This window comes from Notamacropus eugenii, chromosome 3, assembly GCF_028372415.1.
Source record: "Notamacropus eugenii isolate mMacEug1 chromosome 3, mMacEug1.pri_v2, whole genome shotgun sequence".
Lineage (NCBI taxonomy): Eukaryota > Metazoa > Chordata > Mammalia > Diprotodontia > Macropodidae > Notamacropus > Notamacropus eugenii.
In genome coordinates, this window is record NC_092874.1 from 307719102 (window position 1) to 307738444 (window position 19343).

The following is a 19343-nucleotide window of genomic DNA, read 5'->3' on the forward strand; positions in this document are numbered from 1 at the left end:
AAGACTCAAATCCATGGTGTGCTCTCGTGTGCTGTTCCTATACCATGGAAGACATTGTGGTAGTCAATTACAGTGTGCTACTGGAGGGAAGGTACCCTTTCTACTACTATTCTTCCCGGATGCCCAGGACTAGGTACAAACCGGGTACTTAGTCTGTAAATAAGGATCAGTTTGCTTCTGGATAAGCATTCCCAAGAAAGAGAGGAAATCTGTAAGGATGAAAAATGCTACTTCTCTTTTAATGACTACAGACGTGAGGCTAGTATGCATATCAGGAGATCCAACTCTGTCATGAACTCTCTTGGTTGTTTCTCTGGTCTTCAAGTCTTTCATCATCATACAGAGAACTCAATTTGTATCCCCCTTTGAGGACTATAAAGTGCTTTTTCTACATTAAGTAGGTGATATCCTGTTAGGGAAACAGAGATCCTGAGCAGGAGTATGCATGGAGGCCAAAGGGAAAGCAGGATTCTGCTGTCACTTACCATACTTTGTTCACTTGAAAAATGAAAGCACAGACTTGTGCCTTTTCTAGTTCCCTTCCCTACCCTTTGTGGGTTCAGCTCCAAGTATTGTGGTGTAGATGTTTCTTCCAATGACACAGATCAAAATCTAGCTATGCCTGTCCATCTAGGGGGACTTTTGTCTATGTCTTTCGTGGAATGAAGTGTCCCAATACACTGTCTTTCCTTATTCTGCCTAAATTGGAAAACTAATTCTCCCCAAAGCTGACAAAATCCTATCTGTCAGCAATCCTGTCAATAAACATTTATTTAGTGACAACAATATGCTAGAAAGGTAACTAGGTATCCTGCTGGCCCAGGATAGAGGACCTGAAGTCAAGAAGACTCATATTCTTGAGTTCAAATCTGGCCTCAGAAACTCATTAGCTGTGTGACTCTGGGCAAGTCACTTAACCCTGTTTGCCTCAATTTCCTGATCTGTAAAGTGAGCTAGAGATGGAAATGGAAACCACTCTCATATTTTTGCCAAGAAAAACTCAAATGGGATCATGAAGAGTCAGACATGATTGAAACAACTGAAAAACAAAAATGTACTAGACACTGTACTAGGTGCTGAGGGAATAAAGAAAAGACAAAAAAAAAGAAGAAAAAACCCTTATTCTCAAGGATCTCATGGTATAATGGGGAAGACAGCACATAAGAAGCAGCTGAAAAACTGGGAGGGGGGCGTTTGGAAAGATTACCCAGTATGGGGCTGGATGAAGTCCAAAGGAGGCAGCTTCTAGAAATGAGGGGATGGTTGCCCTGGGCAGCCTCCTTTCATTCCAAATATTAGAAAATCTTTGATCATCTCCAATCAGAGTTAAGTGATTAGAATGAGAGGGAGACTTCCTATTGTTAATAAGCTTGGGTCTTCTGACTTGTCACTTAAACAGATCCAGACCTACCCTACCCAAGGTCTTCTGGATTGGTTGAGAGCCTGGAATGAAGAAAGTTCAATTTTCTTTTCAATCTTCAGGAGTGCTGAGGTGGTTAAAAGAAAATAATTAATGACTTGACCCAAGTTGCACAAAGGTCTGCCAATAGCCACCCTTCATCTAGGCCCTTCGGTTCAAATCCTAATTCCAAGCTTTGGAGGAAGTATGTCTCTATCACTAGCAGCTGGGCAAATTGCTGGAAGGGTTCTCTCTATTCTATGTAGGTTACATTAGAGAAATGAGCTCTCCTCTATCTCTTTGGGCAAGCATAAGAACCTTATTCATCTCTCTCACCCCAATGACACTATCTCTGGCTCAGTCTGGGGACAGTGAGCACTCTTGTGCCAAGACATGAGTCAAAAAGTCTGGGGCACAGTGTGTCTCTAAGTTTTCTTTTCAATATCTTATAATTATTGCTAAAAATTATATCCTTCATTTTGAGTCATTTTTAATGTATCTGAATGTGTTGAGATAGAAATTTCTCACAAAATTGTTATTGCAAATTCTCGCTCCTTCTCTCTATATCAAAGTGGTTTCCTTTGTATCTGTCTGATGACAAGACATTCTCTGTCACCACTGGAAAAGTCTGGGGAATTTCTGGTTGGGAAAGGGAATGAATTAGGCCTCCGTTCCCTTCCCAGATTCTGGTGACAGACAAGAAACCACATGATTGGAATCAAGAGAAAACAAAACCAAACAAGACAACCTAGGTCTCTGGATTGCAAATCATGGGTTTTGGATTGCACAGTTCTACTTACTCTGCAAAATGAATGTTCAGGACTAGATGGCATCAAGGGTCTGTTCTAAGATCCCTCCTAACTTTGACCTTTTACCTTCTAAGAGTCTTCTCAGTTTTGATTGTCTACTTTTGTACTTCAGTCATTCAGACTTGTTCAACTCATCATGACCTGGGGACCATAGCACACCAGGCCCTTCTATCCTCCTCTATCTCTCAAAGTCTATCCAAGCTAATGTTCATTGTTTTCATGATACTATCTATCCATTTCATTCTCTGTCTTTCCCTTTTACCATTTGCCTTCAGTCTTACCTAAAGTAAGATATCCCAACATTCTAAGGTCCTGATTAGTTCTGACACCCTCTGTTCTACATTTGTTGGCCATTCTGGGTTCTGAAATTTTATCTTCCAAGGGTCTTTCCAGCTTTGGAATTCTCTGTTCTAAAGTTCCTCCTGACAGATACTATGTCCTATATTCTGAAGTCGTTCTAAAGCTCATGGTCTAGGAAAACAATGAATATAAATGGAATACCACTCACTGTGGGATCAGATCAGGTTTCCTTGGTTGTTTCTAAGGGGAAGGGAATCAGGTCATGCCAGACTAACTCCTTAAAAATGACCTTTTATTGAATGGGAAAACTTCCTATCATTATTGAACACCTGGAGATGAACCTTGGAGTGCTGAATGCATTCACTGAAGGGGAATATATTTGTCATGGACAACAAAAAGTGGAGTCAGGGAGATTCTAGGAGATTGAGAAAAATCTAATTGACAAAGACAACTGGATTTCTGCTTTTCCCAGGAATGTGGTTTAGGAAGAACTGGGAAGCCTGAAATAGTGCCCGCTCAAAGAATATTGGCATTTATTCTTCACCTTTTCCACGTTTCATCCAAATCTGTATCGTCATTGCTTTCAGCACTGTGTGTACTGTTGTCATTAGTATCGCAGCTGTGAGCAAATATTTACAAACTCTCAGAGACCAACAGAGTCTCACAGGCTTCTCTCCCCGTCCTCCATCAAATAGACCCCTATCATTTAAAAGAATTCTTGAGGCTGATAATGTTACTTTTGGGTCAGCTATCAGAATTAGTTCATGCTTCTTTAGATGGGGACGAAATAGTCACCCATAGAATTCTTTTCCATTATAGCTCATACTTTCTTTCTTTTTTAAAAATTTATTTATTTAAGTTTTCAGCATTGAACAATCAACCATCAAATTTTGGGTTCTAAATTTTCTCCTGATTACTCCCCTCCCCCTTCCCCAAAACACCGAGCATTCTAATTACCCCTATCACCAATCTGCCTTCCCTTCTAACATCTCTCTCTTCTTTTATCCCCATCTTCTCTTTTGTCCTGTAGGGCAAGATAACTTTCTATATCCCAAATATTTCTTATTTCCTAGTTGCAAGAACAATAATCAACAGCTGTTCTTAAAACTTTGAGTTTCAGGGGGGCGGAGCCAAGATGGTGGAGTAGAAAGACACACATACGCTAGCTCCAAACCTACAGCCCATAAAATATCTGTAAAAAAGAACTCCAAACAAATTCTGGAGCAGCAGAAGCCAAAGATCAATGCAGCGGAGGAGATTTCTGCTCCACAGAGCCTGAAAACGTCTCACAAAAGGTCCTTCGTGCTGCAGACCCAGAGTGGAGCCCAGCCCTCCTTGACCACGCGATATTGAGAGGAGTGCATCTGAGCAGGCTTCAGGGACAGAATCTCCAGTGGCCATGCGGGTCCCTCCACCCACAGGTGACAAGGGTTGGTAAGAGGGTCTCTTTGGAGGGTCGAGAGGGGAGTGGGGTGCCCCCATAATTGAGGCCCCCTCCGGAGGCGGTAGTGCAGGCAGGAGCAGACCAGGGCTCCCCAAGCAGGCAGGACCCTGGATCCATTGTTGAAGGTCTCTGCATAAACCCCCTGAGGGAACTGAGCCCATGAGGCGGCCCTGCCCCCACCTGAGCACCTGACCTTGATCTCACACTGAATAGCAGCCCCACCCCCGCCCAAAGCCCTGAGAATGGGAAGCAGCATTTGAATCTTAGACCCCAAGTGCTGGCTGAGTGGATCTGGAGGTGAAGTGGGTGTGAAGAGAATATTCAGAAGTCAAGTCACTGGCTGGGAAAATGCCCAGAAAAGGGAAAAAAAAATAAGACTATAGAAGATTACTTTCTTGATGAACAGGCATGTCCTCCCTTCTTTTCTGATGAGGAAGAACAATGCTTACCATCAGGGATAGACACAGAAGTCAAGGCTTCTGTATCCCAGCCCACTCAATGGGCTCAGGCCATGGAAGAACTCAAAAAGGATTTTGAAAATCAAGTTAGAGAGGTGGAGGAAAAACTGGGAAGAGCAATGAGAGACATGCAAGCAAAGCATGAAAAACAAGTAAAAACCCTACTAAAGGAGATGCCAAAAAAATGCTGAAGAAAATAAACCTTGAAAATTGGCTAACTCAATTGGCAAAAGAGGTTCAAAAAGCCAATGAGGACAAGAATGCTTTCAAAAGCAGAATTAGCCAAATGGAAAAGGACATTCAAAAGCTCACTGAAGAAAATAGTTCTTTCAAAATTAGAATGGAACAGATGGAGGCTAATGACTTTTTGAGAAACCAAGAAATCACAGAACAAAACCAAAAGAATGAAAAAAATGGAAGATAATGTGAAATATCTCATTGGAAAAACAACTGACCTGGAAAATAGATCCAGGAGAGACAATTTAAAAATTAGGGGACTGCCTCAAAGCCATGATCCAAAAAAGAGCCTAGAAATCATGTTTCATGAAATTATCAAGGAAAACTGCCCTGAGATTCTAGAACCAGAGGGCAAAATAAATATTTAAGGAATTCACAGATCACCTCCTGAAAGAGATCCAAAAAGAGAAACTCCTAGGAACATTGTGGCCAAATTCCAGAGTTCCCAGGTCAAGGAGAAAATATTGCAAGCAGCTAGAAAGAAAGAATTCAAGTATTGTGGAAATACAATCAGGATAACACAAGATCTAGCAGCTTCTACATTAAGGGCGTGGAATAGGATATTCCAGAAGTCAAAGGAACTAGGACTAAAACCAAGAATCACCTACCCAGCAAAACTAAGTATAATACTTCAGGGGAAAAATGGTTTTTCAATGAAATAGAGGACTTTCAAGCATTCTTGATGAAAAGACCAGAGCTGAAAAGAAAATTTGACTTTCAAACACAAGAATCAAGAGAAGCATGACAAGGTAAACAGCAAAGAGATGTCATAAGGGACTTATAAAAGTTGAACTGTTTACATTCCTACATGGAAAGACAATATTTGTAACTCTTGAAACTATTCAGTATCTGGGTACTGGGTGGGATTACACACACACACATGCACATGCACACACACATAGAGACAGAGTGCACAGAGTGAATTGAAGAGGATGGGACCATATCTTTTAAAAAAAATGAAATCAACCAGTGAGAGAGAAATATATGGGAGGAGAAAGGGAGAAATGGAATGGGGCAAATTATCTCTCATAAAAGAGGCAAGCAAAAGACTTATTAGTGGAGGGATAAAGAGGGGAGGTGAGAGAAAAACATGAAGTTTACTTTCAGCACATTCGACTAAAGGAAAGAATAAAATGCACACTCCTTTTGGTATGAAAACCTATCTTACAATACAGGAAAGTGGGGGATAAGGGGATAAGCAGCGTGGGGGGGATGATGGAAGGGAGGGTATGGGGAGGAGGTTGCAATTTGAGGTCAACACTCATGGGGAGGGACAGGATCAAAAGAGAGAATAGAAGTAATGGGGGACAGGATAGGATGGAGGGAAATATAGTTAGTTTGATACAACACGACTATTATGGAAGTCATTTGCAAAACTACACAGATTTGGCCTATATTGAATTGCTTGCCTTCCAGAGGGAAGGGGTGGGGAGGGAGGGAGGAAAAGAAGTTGGAACTCAAAGTTTTAGGAACAGCTGTTGAGTACTGTTCTTGCCACTAGGAAATAAGAAATACAGGTAAAGGGGTATAGAAAGCTATTTGGCCCTACAGGACAGAAGAGAGGATGGAGACAAGGGCAGAGAGGGATGATGGAGGAGAGAGCAGATTGGTGATGGGGGCAATTGGAATGCCCGGTGTTTTGGGATGGGGGGAGGGGACAAGGGGGGAGAAAATTTGGAACCCAAAATTCTGTGAAAATGAATGTTAAAAGTTAAATAAATAAATAAATTTAAAAAAAATAAAACAAACAAAAAAAATAGAATCTTCCCATTAACCTCCTAGAAGCAGCTCTGGAACAGCTGACAAGAATGTCTGAACTAGTAGGCAAGGACAGATGGTCCCAGATTCAAGGTTCTACAAGAATCCCACCAAAAAAATTATATCATATCTAAGGGCGGTGATCTTTCGATCTTTTGAAGGCTCCAGAAAAGGAATTTCTAGAAGCTGTGAACTACCTAGTCTACTTCTTGTGCTCTCTAAGCTTGAGCCCAATCTTTCTTGGATTCTGAATATTACTGTGGGAGAAAATAGTACAGGCTTTTGTAGAGATTATTTGTACCTTTTTTTTTTTTTTACTACATCACTTTAGTAAATATTCTCCTTTGTTCAGTGATAATTAAGTTGAACTAATTGATTACTGATAATCATGAAGAGATGGAAACTGGAGGGGTGTGTTCTAGAGTTATAACACTAGAAAAGACACCCACAACCCTTCAGGGCTAACCTTGAGCTATTGGAGAATGTCATCACTATGAGTGGAAGTTGAGAAAATATTACAATAGCAGCTATAATACCTAGGAAGTGCAAACACCTTCATTCAAGACTTTCCACAATCTGCTGTTATTTTATGTTTTCTGTGCCTAATCTTATTGCTTCCCTCTCCACTCTGTACCGATCTTGTTGGAGAACTCTCTATGGCACATACTCATAGAATCTGAGAAGTGGAAGGGACCTTAGGGACCCAACTTTTGCCTGAGCCCCTCTATCACATCAATGACAAACACTAATTTAGTCTCTGTAGATCTGTAGATCTATTGAAGGAGGAAATCTGACTCTGTACATGTTCTGTACACATCACTCCTCTTTCTGCCCTTTAACATAAGGAGAAAAACATCAAACCCCTATATTTTTTAATAACCCCTCAGACATTTGAAGGCAGTTATCTTGTCCAAACTAAATGTTACAGTGTTGTCAACCTATGCTTATATGGCATGATATCTAGTCATTTTCACACACCTACACTATCCTTATTGCCCTCCTTGACGTCCTCCACAGTTTATCACAACAGTTCCCCAAATGTGCTGTCCAGAACTGAATGCAGTGTTCCAGACATCATTTCCTCACTGTTCTATTCCACCAATATGAATTTTTCTTAGATGTGCTTCCAACCTTGAATGTCTCATTTTCTTATTTTTAAATATTGAAATATTTCCTATCTATAAAAATCTGAATAAAAAGGCCCATTCTCTATCAGTCCCTTTATTTGCCCTCAATCTTCTTTCTTCCTAAACTCACATGTATTTTTCTTTCTAGCTCTCAAAGGCATTTATCCAGGATAATTTTGCTCATTATAGAATCACAGAATCATGGGATCATGTAATGTCAGAGTTGGAGGGAAACTTAGCCATCATCAAAAGACCCATAGTCCCTCATTTGACTGAGGGGGATCTGTGAAACCATTGGGAATTCTTCAATCAATAAGGATTTACTAAATGCCCACTTTGTGCACCAGATGCAAGGCATAGAGAGATAAAATTAACCAGTTCCTTAATTTTATTTTGCCACATGCTCATCATAAATAAGTCAACCAACAGTTGTTTATGGAATATCTCCACTATCTAATAAACTAATACTAATATACTAATGAACATTATGTTTAATACCTAGGAGGTGGAGGATACATCATACAATAAGATATAGGCCAATCCTTCAGGAACTCATTGTCTCACCAACCAAGAGTCTCCATGAATAGAGTTGACTGACTCTCACGGCAGAGACTTAGGGGGTTAGGATGGCAAAATATGGGAGGAGGAGGAGGAGTTATGCCTGGAAGGACACTTGGGATTTAGAATAATGATGAAGGCAAAGGGTCTTATAGGTGGACTGTATGGGAAACTTTGAGTAAATGTAAACTCAGAATTTGACAGTTGGAAGAGATTGCAATTGCTATCAGGTCCACTATACATAAAAGGAATCACCACTCTAAGGTTGGTATAAAACAGAAATATACATGGGGACAGAAGGATATCTAATCAGGGAACAGTGAATCTGGATGCAGATTGGGAGTATATGGGCATGTTCAGTCTGGAAACACAGTCTGAGATCAAATTATAGTCACCCTTGAATTCCAGCTTGAGAAGTCCTAACTTCATGATCAAAATAATGAGACACTGGAAGGGATTCCAATGTAATGGAAAACAGTTCTGGGTGTGGAATCAGAAGACCTGTATTTCAATCCAAGATCTGGCATTCATTGTTTGACCACTGAAAAATTACCTTATGCCTATGGTTTTAAGTTTCTTCCTTGGAAAATCTGGGATAATGATCATACATTTCCTCCATTTAATGTCAACATTGAAGTAGAATATCTCCCAAAAGGTACGATATTATTTGCATGTATTTGTGTATTTATTCAAAGATTGATGGGGAGATACTTGAGTGGGATGGAGTGAGGTTTTGAATTAGAGAGAAAAAAAGGCTTACAAGAAATTGTCAGAGAAAATCAAGACAAGAAAGGGAGGTGAGCCAGTCAAGAAGTATGAGTCAGAGATGACTCATTTCATGCAATTGTAAGAGACCCTCTCAACATACGTTTGTATCTGTAGAGTGGAGCATAGTGCATGCTGTGTAGTAAGCATTCAATGAGTGTTATAGCATTCACTCATTCATTCTCCTCTTCCCACCACTCTTATGCATGGATAATTTATGGACAAAACTCCTTCAAGATAAGAAAATGTCAATGGATTGGACCATTGGAGGGGTTTGCCACATCAAAGAGATTATGGATGGATGAAAAAAAAAAAAACATGTGCTTAGTAAATTGTTTCAGTGATTGATCTCTTTGTATTTCATTATAAGAATGACCTCACCTAAATAGGATCTATATGCAAAAACATATTTATAGCAGCTCTTTTTATAGAGACAAAGAATTGGAAATTGAGGGAATACCCTCAATTTGGGGAACAGCTGAGGAAGTTATGGTATGATTGTGATGGAATATTATTGTGCTAGAAGAAATGACAAACAAGATGATTTCAGAAAAACCTGAGAAGGCTTATATGAACTAATATAGGAAAGGAGAATGAGGGGAACATAGAACATTGTACACAGTAACAAAAATTTTGTATAATGATCAACTGTGAATGTCTTAGTTATTCTGAGCTATACAATGATCCAAGACAATTCTAAAGTACTTATGATGAAAAATGTTATTCACTTCCATAGAGAGAACTGATGGAGTCTGAATGCATATTGAAGCATATTTTTTCACTTTATTTTTCTTGCTTTTTTTCCAACTTGGCTAACAAGGAAACATGCTTTATATGATTTCTCATGTATAATTGACATCACATTTGCTGCCTTCTCAATGGGTGAGGGAGAGTCTGGAATAAGAGAATTCAGGACTCAAAGTTTTTTTTTAATAAATAGTAAAAATAAATGAATGATACATTGATTAAAAAAAAGAATGACCTCACTTGATTTCAATTTTTATTTGATCGCATGTGAGCAGACATTTCAGAAACAAACACTCCCATATTTCAATGGGGTGGGTAGTCCTTCCAAAGACTCAAATGTCAAACTTTCCTCACCTGAGTTAACTAGAGTCTCCATGAATTGCTGTGGCCAAAGTAGTCATCCTGGTGATGATAGTTAGCATTAGCTATCACTTTGCATTTTATATTTTCAATGCATTTTATGTATGCTATTCCATTTGGTCCTCACAGCCCATCTGCGAAATAGGTGCTATTATCTCCCTCATTTTACACTTGAGGATGCTGAGACTGAGAGAGAATAAACACTTTGCCCTAGGTCATGCATTGAAGGGATTGAAATGGCATTTGAACTCAGAGTTTCCTGACCTAAGTCCAGCAATCTTCACACCTGTACCTCCAAGGTTCTACTTCTGATTACTTACAGGATAGAGACTTGTCCCAGGCCTATTCCTATCTAAAACTCATTGAAAAAATGAGAAGATTGAAAATAATAGAATTTACTGCCCAGTGGTAAAATTTCTGGTGATGACCCAAGAGGGATGCAATATAACACAAAACAGAATTCTGATTTCTGATCATGTTTGTGTTGCATTGGGTTTGTGCTCTGAGGATCAAATGAGATAATCATTGTGAAATGTTTATTATAATGAGTGTTTGTTATAATACCCGACACATAATAGGTGCTTAATAAATGTTTATTGATTGATGAACTGCCTGAAAACCATGTTGGTCTTGCAGTCAGCAGTTCTGAACTTAAATCCTGCCTTTGGCACTTCTAGCTGTTTTGACTATAGATAAATCATTTCATCTCTGAGCCTCTCTCCTCATCTGCAGCATGAGAATGATAATTCCAATGACAGTTGTCTTCCCCAGTGTCTTGGAGGATCAAATGAGATTCCTCCAAACAGGGCTCTGCGAAGCTTTAAATGGTGTGTGCACACCAGTGCTTCATAAATGTTAGAATGGCAAGCCTGAAGTTTGGCCCTAGGGTTCTTGCCTCCTGAATTCCCCCTCCCATATCTTACTTAGCCTAGATTAATACACATAGTGGGTGCACCACATGTATGTTGACTGACTGTATGCAGCAAATGATTTGCAGGAGGAATCATCTGAAGGAGTCAATCCACAAGAAGTTCTGTCTATGACACTGGATGGTTTGCAGAGTACTTTCCTCCAGACAGCCCAGACAGACAGTATACTTGTGCTATAGAGAAGGAAACTAAGTCTAGGAAAGAAAGTAATGTGCCCAAAATACCACATTTAAGACTGAAAAAACCAGAAACCTAGATCTGGGAAGGACTTTGAGATCATCAGTCCAACTCCTATTGGGGTACATATGGAAAAACTGAAGCCCCAGGGAAACTAGATGGCTCTGGGCATAGAGTGCTGGGCCTGGGGGGAGGAAAACGTGAGTTAGGTGAGTCACTTAACCTCTGTCTGTCTAGGAGGCAGCTAGGTGACTTCAAGGTTGGAACACAGGATCTGAAGAGAGAAGAAGCTAAGTTCAAACCTGCTCTCAGACACTTACTAGCCATGTGACACTGGGCTAGTCATTTCACCCTGTTTTCCTCAGTTTCTTCATCTGTCAAAAGAGCTGGAGAAGGAAATGACAAATCACTACAGAACCTCCGCCAAGAAAACCAAAAGGGAATCATGGATAGTCGGACCCAACTGAAATGACTGAACAGCAACAAAGGAAGTTCCAGAGAGAGAGATGGGATTCTCTGCCTTTTTCAGAATTCTCTTTCTAACAGACTGTAATTTTGTAGTCATTTTTCATCTAAGGAACAAAACTGGACCGAACCTCAGATGTCCTGTGCCCTAGACTAGGTCTTTCTATGTTGTCTCTCTCACAAGATGGGAAGCTTCCCAGGTGTTACCAGATGTGCAGGTCATTCAGGCTTCATGGTTCTGGTGGGAACAGACTGGAATACAGGGCCCCACCTCCCACCTGGTTCTGCTTCCCCTGAAGGTGCCAGCACTTCGAGCTCTCTGCTCTCGGGCTCTGTCAGTAAATCTGTAGAAATTTTAGATGGGGAAGTAAAGATGTTAGACATTTGGCAGGCCTAATAAGGCAATAGTTTGCACTACACCAGGTGGGTCTATAATAACCACAAAGAACGGTGATTATCTTAATGCCTGCGGAAAGGCAATCTTTTTAGTCTTAAGCCAAGAAAGCGAATCACTCTGCTGTCATTACAAAGCCATTCTCCCGGTGGCCAGGTGACTGAGTGTGATAAAAAGGCAGTTAGAGAAATCGGGTTAGCTCTATGGCACAATCACGGCTAAAATCAGCTAGGAGAGCCTTGCGTAAGAAGGGACTGAAGTAGATTTAGCTGAAGAGGTTGGAGGTTCAGACTTCCCCCACTGGGCACTTCCACCGAAGCTGATGGAGCCAGCTACCTAGAATCACAGAATCTCAAAGCTGGGAATGCCCTCAAGGACCATCTGATCAGAGGCATCCCTAACCAAGTGTCCCAGCTTGGGCCAGCTTTGTCCCTTACTGGGCAAGTCGCATATGCTCTCTGACTCAGTTTCCTCATTTGTTAAATGAAGACTTTTAGGCCAGATGTTAATACATCAGTAGAAATTTATGGTCACCTACTCTTTCACCTACTATATGTCAGTTCCAAGCACTGAGGATTCAAATGCAAAAGGGACAATCTCTGCCCTCGGACAACTTAAAAGGTAAGGTGTGGGAGTGGGGTATTATTAGCTAGGAGGGAGAATACATCCAAATTCATGCTTAAAATTAAATCCACGATCCTAGGATGTCACCCATACTTTGCTCAAGGCTGAGTCTCTCATCTTGTAATTTCCCCACATCCCCCTCCTGTGCCTATGGACCAGCATATAAACACTTTTCCTACAATGAGATGGGCAGAACTGAAAGGCACATTCCAGAACTGCTCTGCTCTACAGAGAAAGCCAGTAGGGCCTGTCATCCCAATGGTCTGGCTATTGGAACACCTCAGAGGCCATGGGTCCATCTAATCCCTCATTTGATAGGTCACCTTGAGGCCCAGAGACAGGAAGGGGACTTGCTTCAAGACAAATAAGTAGTAAGGAATAGAGCCAGACTTCAAGCTCCAGTCTTGTGCCTGTGAGTTCAGTGTGCTAACCACTGTTCAACACTGCCTCTTTCTGCAGTCCAAAAGTACCTCAGTTTTTGACTTGGGGAGTAGACCCATAGGCCTCAAAGACCTTTGCAGGTGCTGTTGTGGGAGGGACCATGGGTGTGGGGCAAGTGAGCTCAATATCCTCTTCTTCTGAATGGATTTGGTGCTCCCAACAGTTACACTAGCTGTTTGTTTTGGTATTTTTCTCCTCTGGCAGACTCTGGGACGTATGACTCCAGGTTTGTCAGGGTGGCCTCACTGGTATAGCTCATTCTGCCCTTCAGTGCCCACCTATTCTAGGGTTACCCTCCAGGACCAACATGCAGGAATGGATAGTGCCCCTGTACTGACATGAAACTGATATCAAGCAGACTGGTTGATGTTCCTGGCAGTCACTGAGGCAGTTTTGAACTGCCAGAGACAAATCACACCTCTGGCCCTTGCAGATGAAGCTGGGGACACATACTTGCTCAACAGGCCCTGTACAGGAGCTTAGTGATCCCCACACAAGTGCTGTCTGCACAGACAGATTTTCCCAGCACCCAAGCTGCAATCTGTTGAGATGGCGCTGGGCCCATATACCCAGGTGGGATGTCGGTTCCGTTTTGGACATAGGTTTCAGATAAAGTCTGTCAGGCGGTGGAAGCCAGCCCAGACCCTTGCCGTGTGGGGGAGCAGCCCCTTCCTCTCCTGAAGCAGACAGGAAGGCCATGTACCAGCATAGCTGACAGCTCTGTATCAGGTCTGACAGTAGGGGACTTGTGAGCCAAGGTAATTTTGCCAGAGTTCCATGGCTTTGATTCCCCCAGCAATGGGGCATCTTTCCCTTCCTAAATCCCCTCAGCTCTCTAGCCTTTGTGTCTACTCATAGGTTTTTCAGCACCAAATAAACTTCTTTAAACTGGGGATTATGTCTCCTTCTGTCTAGGACTGAGGACACTACCTCCCTATCTAGGAATAGGCACTTACCAACCAGGCTGAGAATACAGTGGAAAGCTCTGTGGAGTGTCTAGCTTCATATCCCTGCTGTCTTATTGCATTAGCTGTGTGATTTTATACAAGTCACCATCCCTTTCTGGGCTTTAGTTTCATCCTCTGGAATGAGAGGCTTGGAAAGGATCATTTATTGGGTCAGTCCTAGCTAGAAGTACTGTTATCCCATAATATGTATTTATTAATTGAAATTATGCTCCATTGGGGAAGAATGGGGAAAATTTTTTGGCATGATAACATTTGACCTAAGGTTCTAGTGAAATCAAGAAGTATCTTAGTTGAATTATCAGGATAAAAGTTTTTGGTGCATGCATCTGTGAGGGCAGTCTAGGAATGGAGTCTTCTTCTCCCTCACCCCTTGTCTTGCATAACCTTACCTTCCCCCACTTCTCTTCACAGTGGAAATGCTGCTGCCTTGGCTTATCTGTATGCTTAGCATTAATAGGGGTGGAGACTTAGAACCAGGAGGGACCTTGGAATCCATAGAAATTAGAGCACCTTTAACCTGACTGGCAGTCTGGAGAAACCTATAGATTCCTCAGAATAATATGTTTAAATAAAAAAAAAAAACACTTGGGGTTACAAAAGAAACCAATGATATTGAAATATAATCTCATGAACCCCCGATTAAGATCCTCTGATCTGGACAAGCACTCTCATTTTACAGAGTAGGTAACCTTGAGCCAAAGAAAGAGATCAGAGGCTTTGGGGAATCTTGGGTCACAAACACTTTGATAGTCTTGTGTAGATTGCTCCCTGGGCCAGAAAAGATCATAAATAGCAAAGGCCAAGGGGTCAAAATGTAGAATGGAGCGGCTGCTCGTGGTCCTCACATAAACAACAACAAGTGGCTGCTGCTGCCCTCAGAGTAGTCAAAAACAAAGCTCTGGTCTGAATGGTCAGGAGAGGAAGGGGTCGCTGGCCCATTTAGCCCAATTCATGTCTTGCCATTTCCATACCTCACTTCAGAAACTCACAGGGTCATCAATTGCTTTTTGGATCAAATCCAAAGTCCTTCAATTTGGTCCTTAAAGGCTTTCAGAACCTGCCTCCATCTTACGTTCCAAACCTCAGTTTCCACTACTTCCTTCATGCCCTCCAGGGTATGGACAAGCTTACCTTGTTGTTTCTCACGCAGGATATCACATCTCCTGTCCCTGTCAGTGACTTCATGCTGGATCTCTTCCGTGACTAGGTTACCTTTGCTCCTCAACTTTACTACATCCTATAGAATCCCACTTCTTTCAAGACTCAATTTAACTGGAGAACAATTTGGAATTATAGCATAAAGGGCAATTAAACTGTGCATATCCTTTGACCTAGCAGTACCATGTCTACATCCATACCCCAGGAGATCAAAGAAAAAGAAAAAAGAACCATACGTAGAAAACTTTTATAGCACCTTTTATTGTGGTGGCAAAGAATTGTAAACCGAGGAAATGCCTAGCAATTGAAGCATGGCTGAACAAGTTGTGCTATATGATTGTGATAGAATACAATTGTGTTATATGAAATGATGAGGGAGAATCTGGGAAGACCTATATGAACTGATGCAGAGTGAAGAGAGTAGAACAAGAAGCATATTGTCCACATAAACAATAATATTGTAATAATAATCAATTGTGAAAGACTTAGTGGCTCTCTTCAGTGAAATGATAGACCACATCTCCAAAGTACCCATGGTGAGTACTAGAGAGTGAACTGATAAACTCTGAATGCAGATTGAAGCAAATTATTTTCTTTATTTTTCTTATTTTTTTTCACATTGTGGCTAATGTGGATATAAGGTTTTCAGGACTTTACATGTATAATAATTATTGTATTTTTTTGTTTTCTTGATAAGTGGGGGAGTGGGTGAAAAGAGGGAGAGAATTTGGAACCACAAATAAAAATAAAAAAGACTTTTTTAAAGACTCAATTTATGTACTCCCACCATGGAAAGCTTTTTTAGATTACCTCCAGATGCTAGTGGTTTATTTTTCTTAAAATTTCCTTGTTATATTTTTTCTAATTAATTTTGTACATACCTATATTCACACATACTTTCTTCTCTGACAGAATGTTCACTCCCTGAGGGCAAAAACTGTTTTGTTTTAAATAATTATTTCTTTTCTTTCAAGCATTTATTATCATTTTCTTCTACTTCATACAGAGTGAACAATTAAAAAAGGAAATCTTCATAACAACAGAACATAGACCAACAAATCAAACTCCCAAATTAACTATGTCCCAAACTTTTGTATCATTATACATCTTGAGTCCATCATGTCTCTGACAGGAGGTCAATTGTATGCTTCATCTTTGGACCTTCAGCATCATCATTTATCATTGTATTCATGAGAGTTCTAAAATCTTCCAAAGTTTTTTTTGTGTGTGTATGTGTGTGTGTGTGTGTGTGTGAGATCTTGTTGTCATTGAATGAGGTCTTCAAATTCTGCTCACTTTCCTCTTCATCAGTTCAGAAGATTTCATCTTTCTCATGAAGTGTTCATCTCATCATTTCCTATGGAACTATAATATCCCACTATTCTGAATAACACAATTTTAGATATTTACCAACAGGTGGGGAATCCTTACTTTCCAGTTTTGGAAAGAGTTATGAATATATGAATATATATGAGTTGTTATAAATATTTACATAGATGTGGATTCTTTTCTCTTTCCTTGATTTCTTTGGGATTATAGACCTATATCACCACCTAACTGGTCAAATGATATGCACAGTTTAGTAACTTTGAGGACTTAATTCCAAATTTATTTCCACAATGGTTGAGCCACTTTGCAGCTCCATCAACACTGCACTGATGTCTCTGTTTTGTTGTAGTCTTGCCAACGTTTGTCTTTTTATCTTCCTTTCTTTCTTCTTTGTCAATCTGATAGGCATTGGGTAGAACTTCGTAGTTGCTTTAACTGATATTTCTCAAATTTTAATGATTTGAAGTATCTTTTCAGGTGATTGGTGACAGCTATCATTTCTTTGAATATTACCTGTCCATAATCTTTGATCACTTATTTATAGGGTCAAAGCTTTAAGCACTATATACATTTGTACCATGTCCTTATGTATCTTATATATGAGAACTTTATGAGAAAAACTTTCTTGGAAGACTTCCTCTATTTGCATGTCTCCCTTCTATTTTTGCATATATTTTCCTTATTTGTAAAAAAAAATTTATATAATAAAAATTTACAGTTTTATCTTTTATGATCTTCGTTCATGAACACTTCCTTTGGCCAAAGATCTGAAAGAAGTTTGTTTTCTCTTTCTTACCTGATTATATCACTTTGGTTTCACATAGTGCCTGGTTCATAGTAGTCACTTAATAAATGTTTTTGATTGATTCTTATCCTGTGTATTTTACTTGCTATAGTTGAGGCTTTTCTCTTCTTCTGAGCTGTAAGCCACTAGGGATATAACTTATCCTTCTTCATATCTCCCCAAAACTGGGATCAAAAAAATGAGCTGTATTATATTGTAAATTAACTGATATTATACCCATCTATACTCAGAAATAAGCAGAAAGAGCTTACAATGATAATTTCTAAATAGTGTCCTACTGACAATGAGCTAATTAACTCCCTAGGGAGCCTATTGTACTTTGCGTAGTATTGATTGTCAGAATTTTTAATGGATATAGAGAAGTCAAAGATATATCAAAGAATACATTTCCTGGCCTAAGAATGAACAACAGTAGAATGGAAGCTTCTTGAAGCTCCTTCTTTCCTTCCTTCCTTCCTTCCTTCCTTCCTTCCTTCCTTCCTTCCTTCCTTCCTTCCTTCCTTCCTTCCTTCCTTCCTTCTTTCCTTCCTTCCTGTCTTTGCATTTGGCATACAATTGATTGTTAATAAATGTTTGTTGATTTACATTAAACTGAGTTTGAATGGTGGACATTCCCATTCCTCATGAAAAAAGAAATGCTCGCTATTTATTCCGTCATACAATTTGGGGGAAAAGGAGGACAGAGAGAGTCCCACTTTAGCCTGGATATCTTTACATGGGCTACCATAACACCTAGAAGAAACATGAAAAATTTGGTTAGTGGGAGGAGGAAAGGCTCTTAAATAAATCACAGAACAGAGGAATGCCCATTAATAACACATACTCATTTTGCCATCATTATCTTATGGCTTCATAGAATCAATCATCAAAAGTATTACTGTGAAATATAGTACTATTTTCCCCTTCCTTTCTCTTCCTTTCCTTTCTCTTCTCTTCCCTTCCATTTCCTTCCCTTCTTTCTATTGAGAGAACTGTGAAGACTACTTAACAACATGTTTAATTAAGAGATGAAAAGGCTAAATAGGAAGACTATAACCATCCTCCAGTGCAGGACTGTGATGTCAAGGAAAAAACTAGAATTGTTCTACAAGGCTCTATATAGCAGATCTAGGACCTGTGTGTGTATGCGTGTGTGTGTGTGGGGGGGGGGGGGGGTTGTCTGTGTTTTGACTGGGGTGAGAAGGTGGGAGTGAGGCTGATTTCTTTTTGATACAATTAAAACTTCCCTAACAATTATTACTGCCTCCAAAGTGAATTGAATTACTTTATGGCATATTAGAATTCTTATCATTAGCATTCCTTAAGTAGATACTAAATGACCACTTATCATGTAACTTATAGGAAATGGAGTGTGGTATAGTGGGAAAAGTCCTAGACTGAGTATCAGAGGACCTTGGTTCAAATTTTCTCAGCCAGGGGTGGAGCCAAGATGGCAGAGTAGAAAGACTCACCTACTCTAGCTCCTCCCCCACAGCCCATAAAATACCTGGAGAAACTAAATCTAGAGCGGTAGAAGCCACAAAACGACAAAGTGAAAGAGATTTTGAGCCCAAGGTAGCCTGGAAAGTCAATAAGAAAGGCGTATCACACAGGGCATGGAAAGGAGCACAGCCCATGCAGTCCAGACCACCCTGCACCTCATGGCACCAGCAGGAACAAGAGCAGAGCAGGCCTCTGGGACAGAATCACCAGCAGTCCTTCCCAGATCCCTCAATCCACAAATGCCAAAGACAGCTCCATAGGGCAGTGAGAAAGTGGAAGGGAGCAAGGTCCTCCCCTAGCCCCAGCCCCAGGCAGCAGCAGTGGCAGCAGTAATAGCATCCATTTTTGGAGCCCTCAGCCTAAAGTCCCTGGTAGAATATAGCTACTGAACTGGGTCTCAGGTCTGAGTGGAGGCCCTGGGGTAAGGAAGAGTGTTGGCATCGTGGAGCTGTTAGAGGCTCTGGAAAGGGAATTCTACTTGCAGAACCTGGACAGAAAAGTTTTGGTAGCTCCAAGACCATAACGCATGCCAGGAGAAAATTAAACTCCTCTCCCTTGAATGTACCACCTTGGAGGAACTGAGAACTTACAGGTCCTCAGAAAATACCC

At 40.5% G+C, this 19343-nt stretch overlaps 1 pseudogene; it reads right to left on the reverse strand.

Annotated features, from left to right (window-relative positions):
• LOC140532118 (L-lactate dehydrogenase A chain-like) overlaps positions 1–13691 on the reverse strand; it is a 51327-nt pseudogene extending 37636 nt beyond the window's left edge.
• Between the last annotated feature and the right edge of the window lie 5652 nt (positions 13692–19343).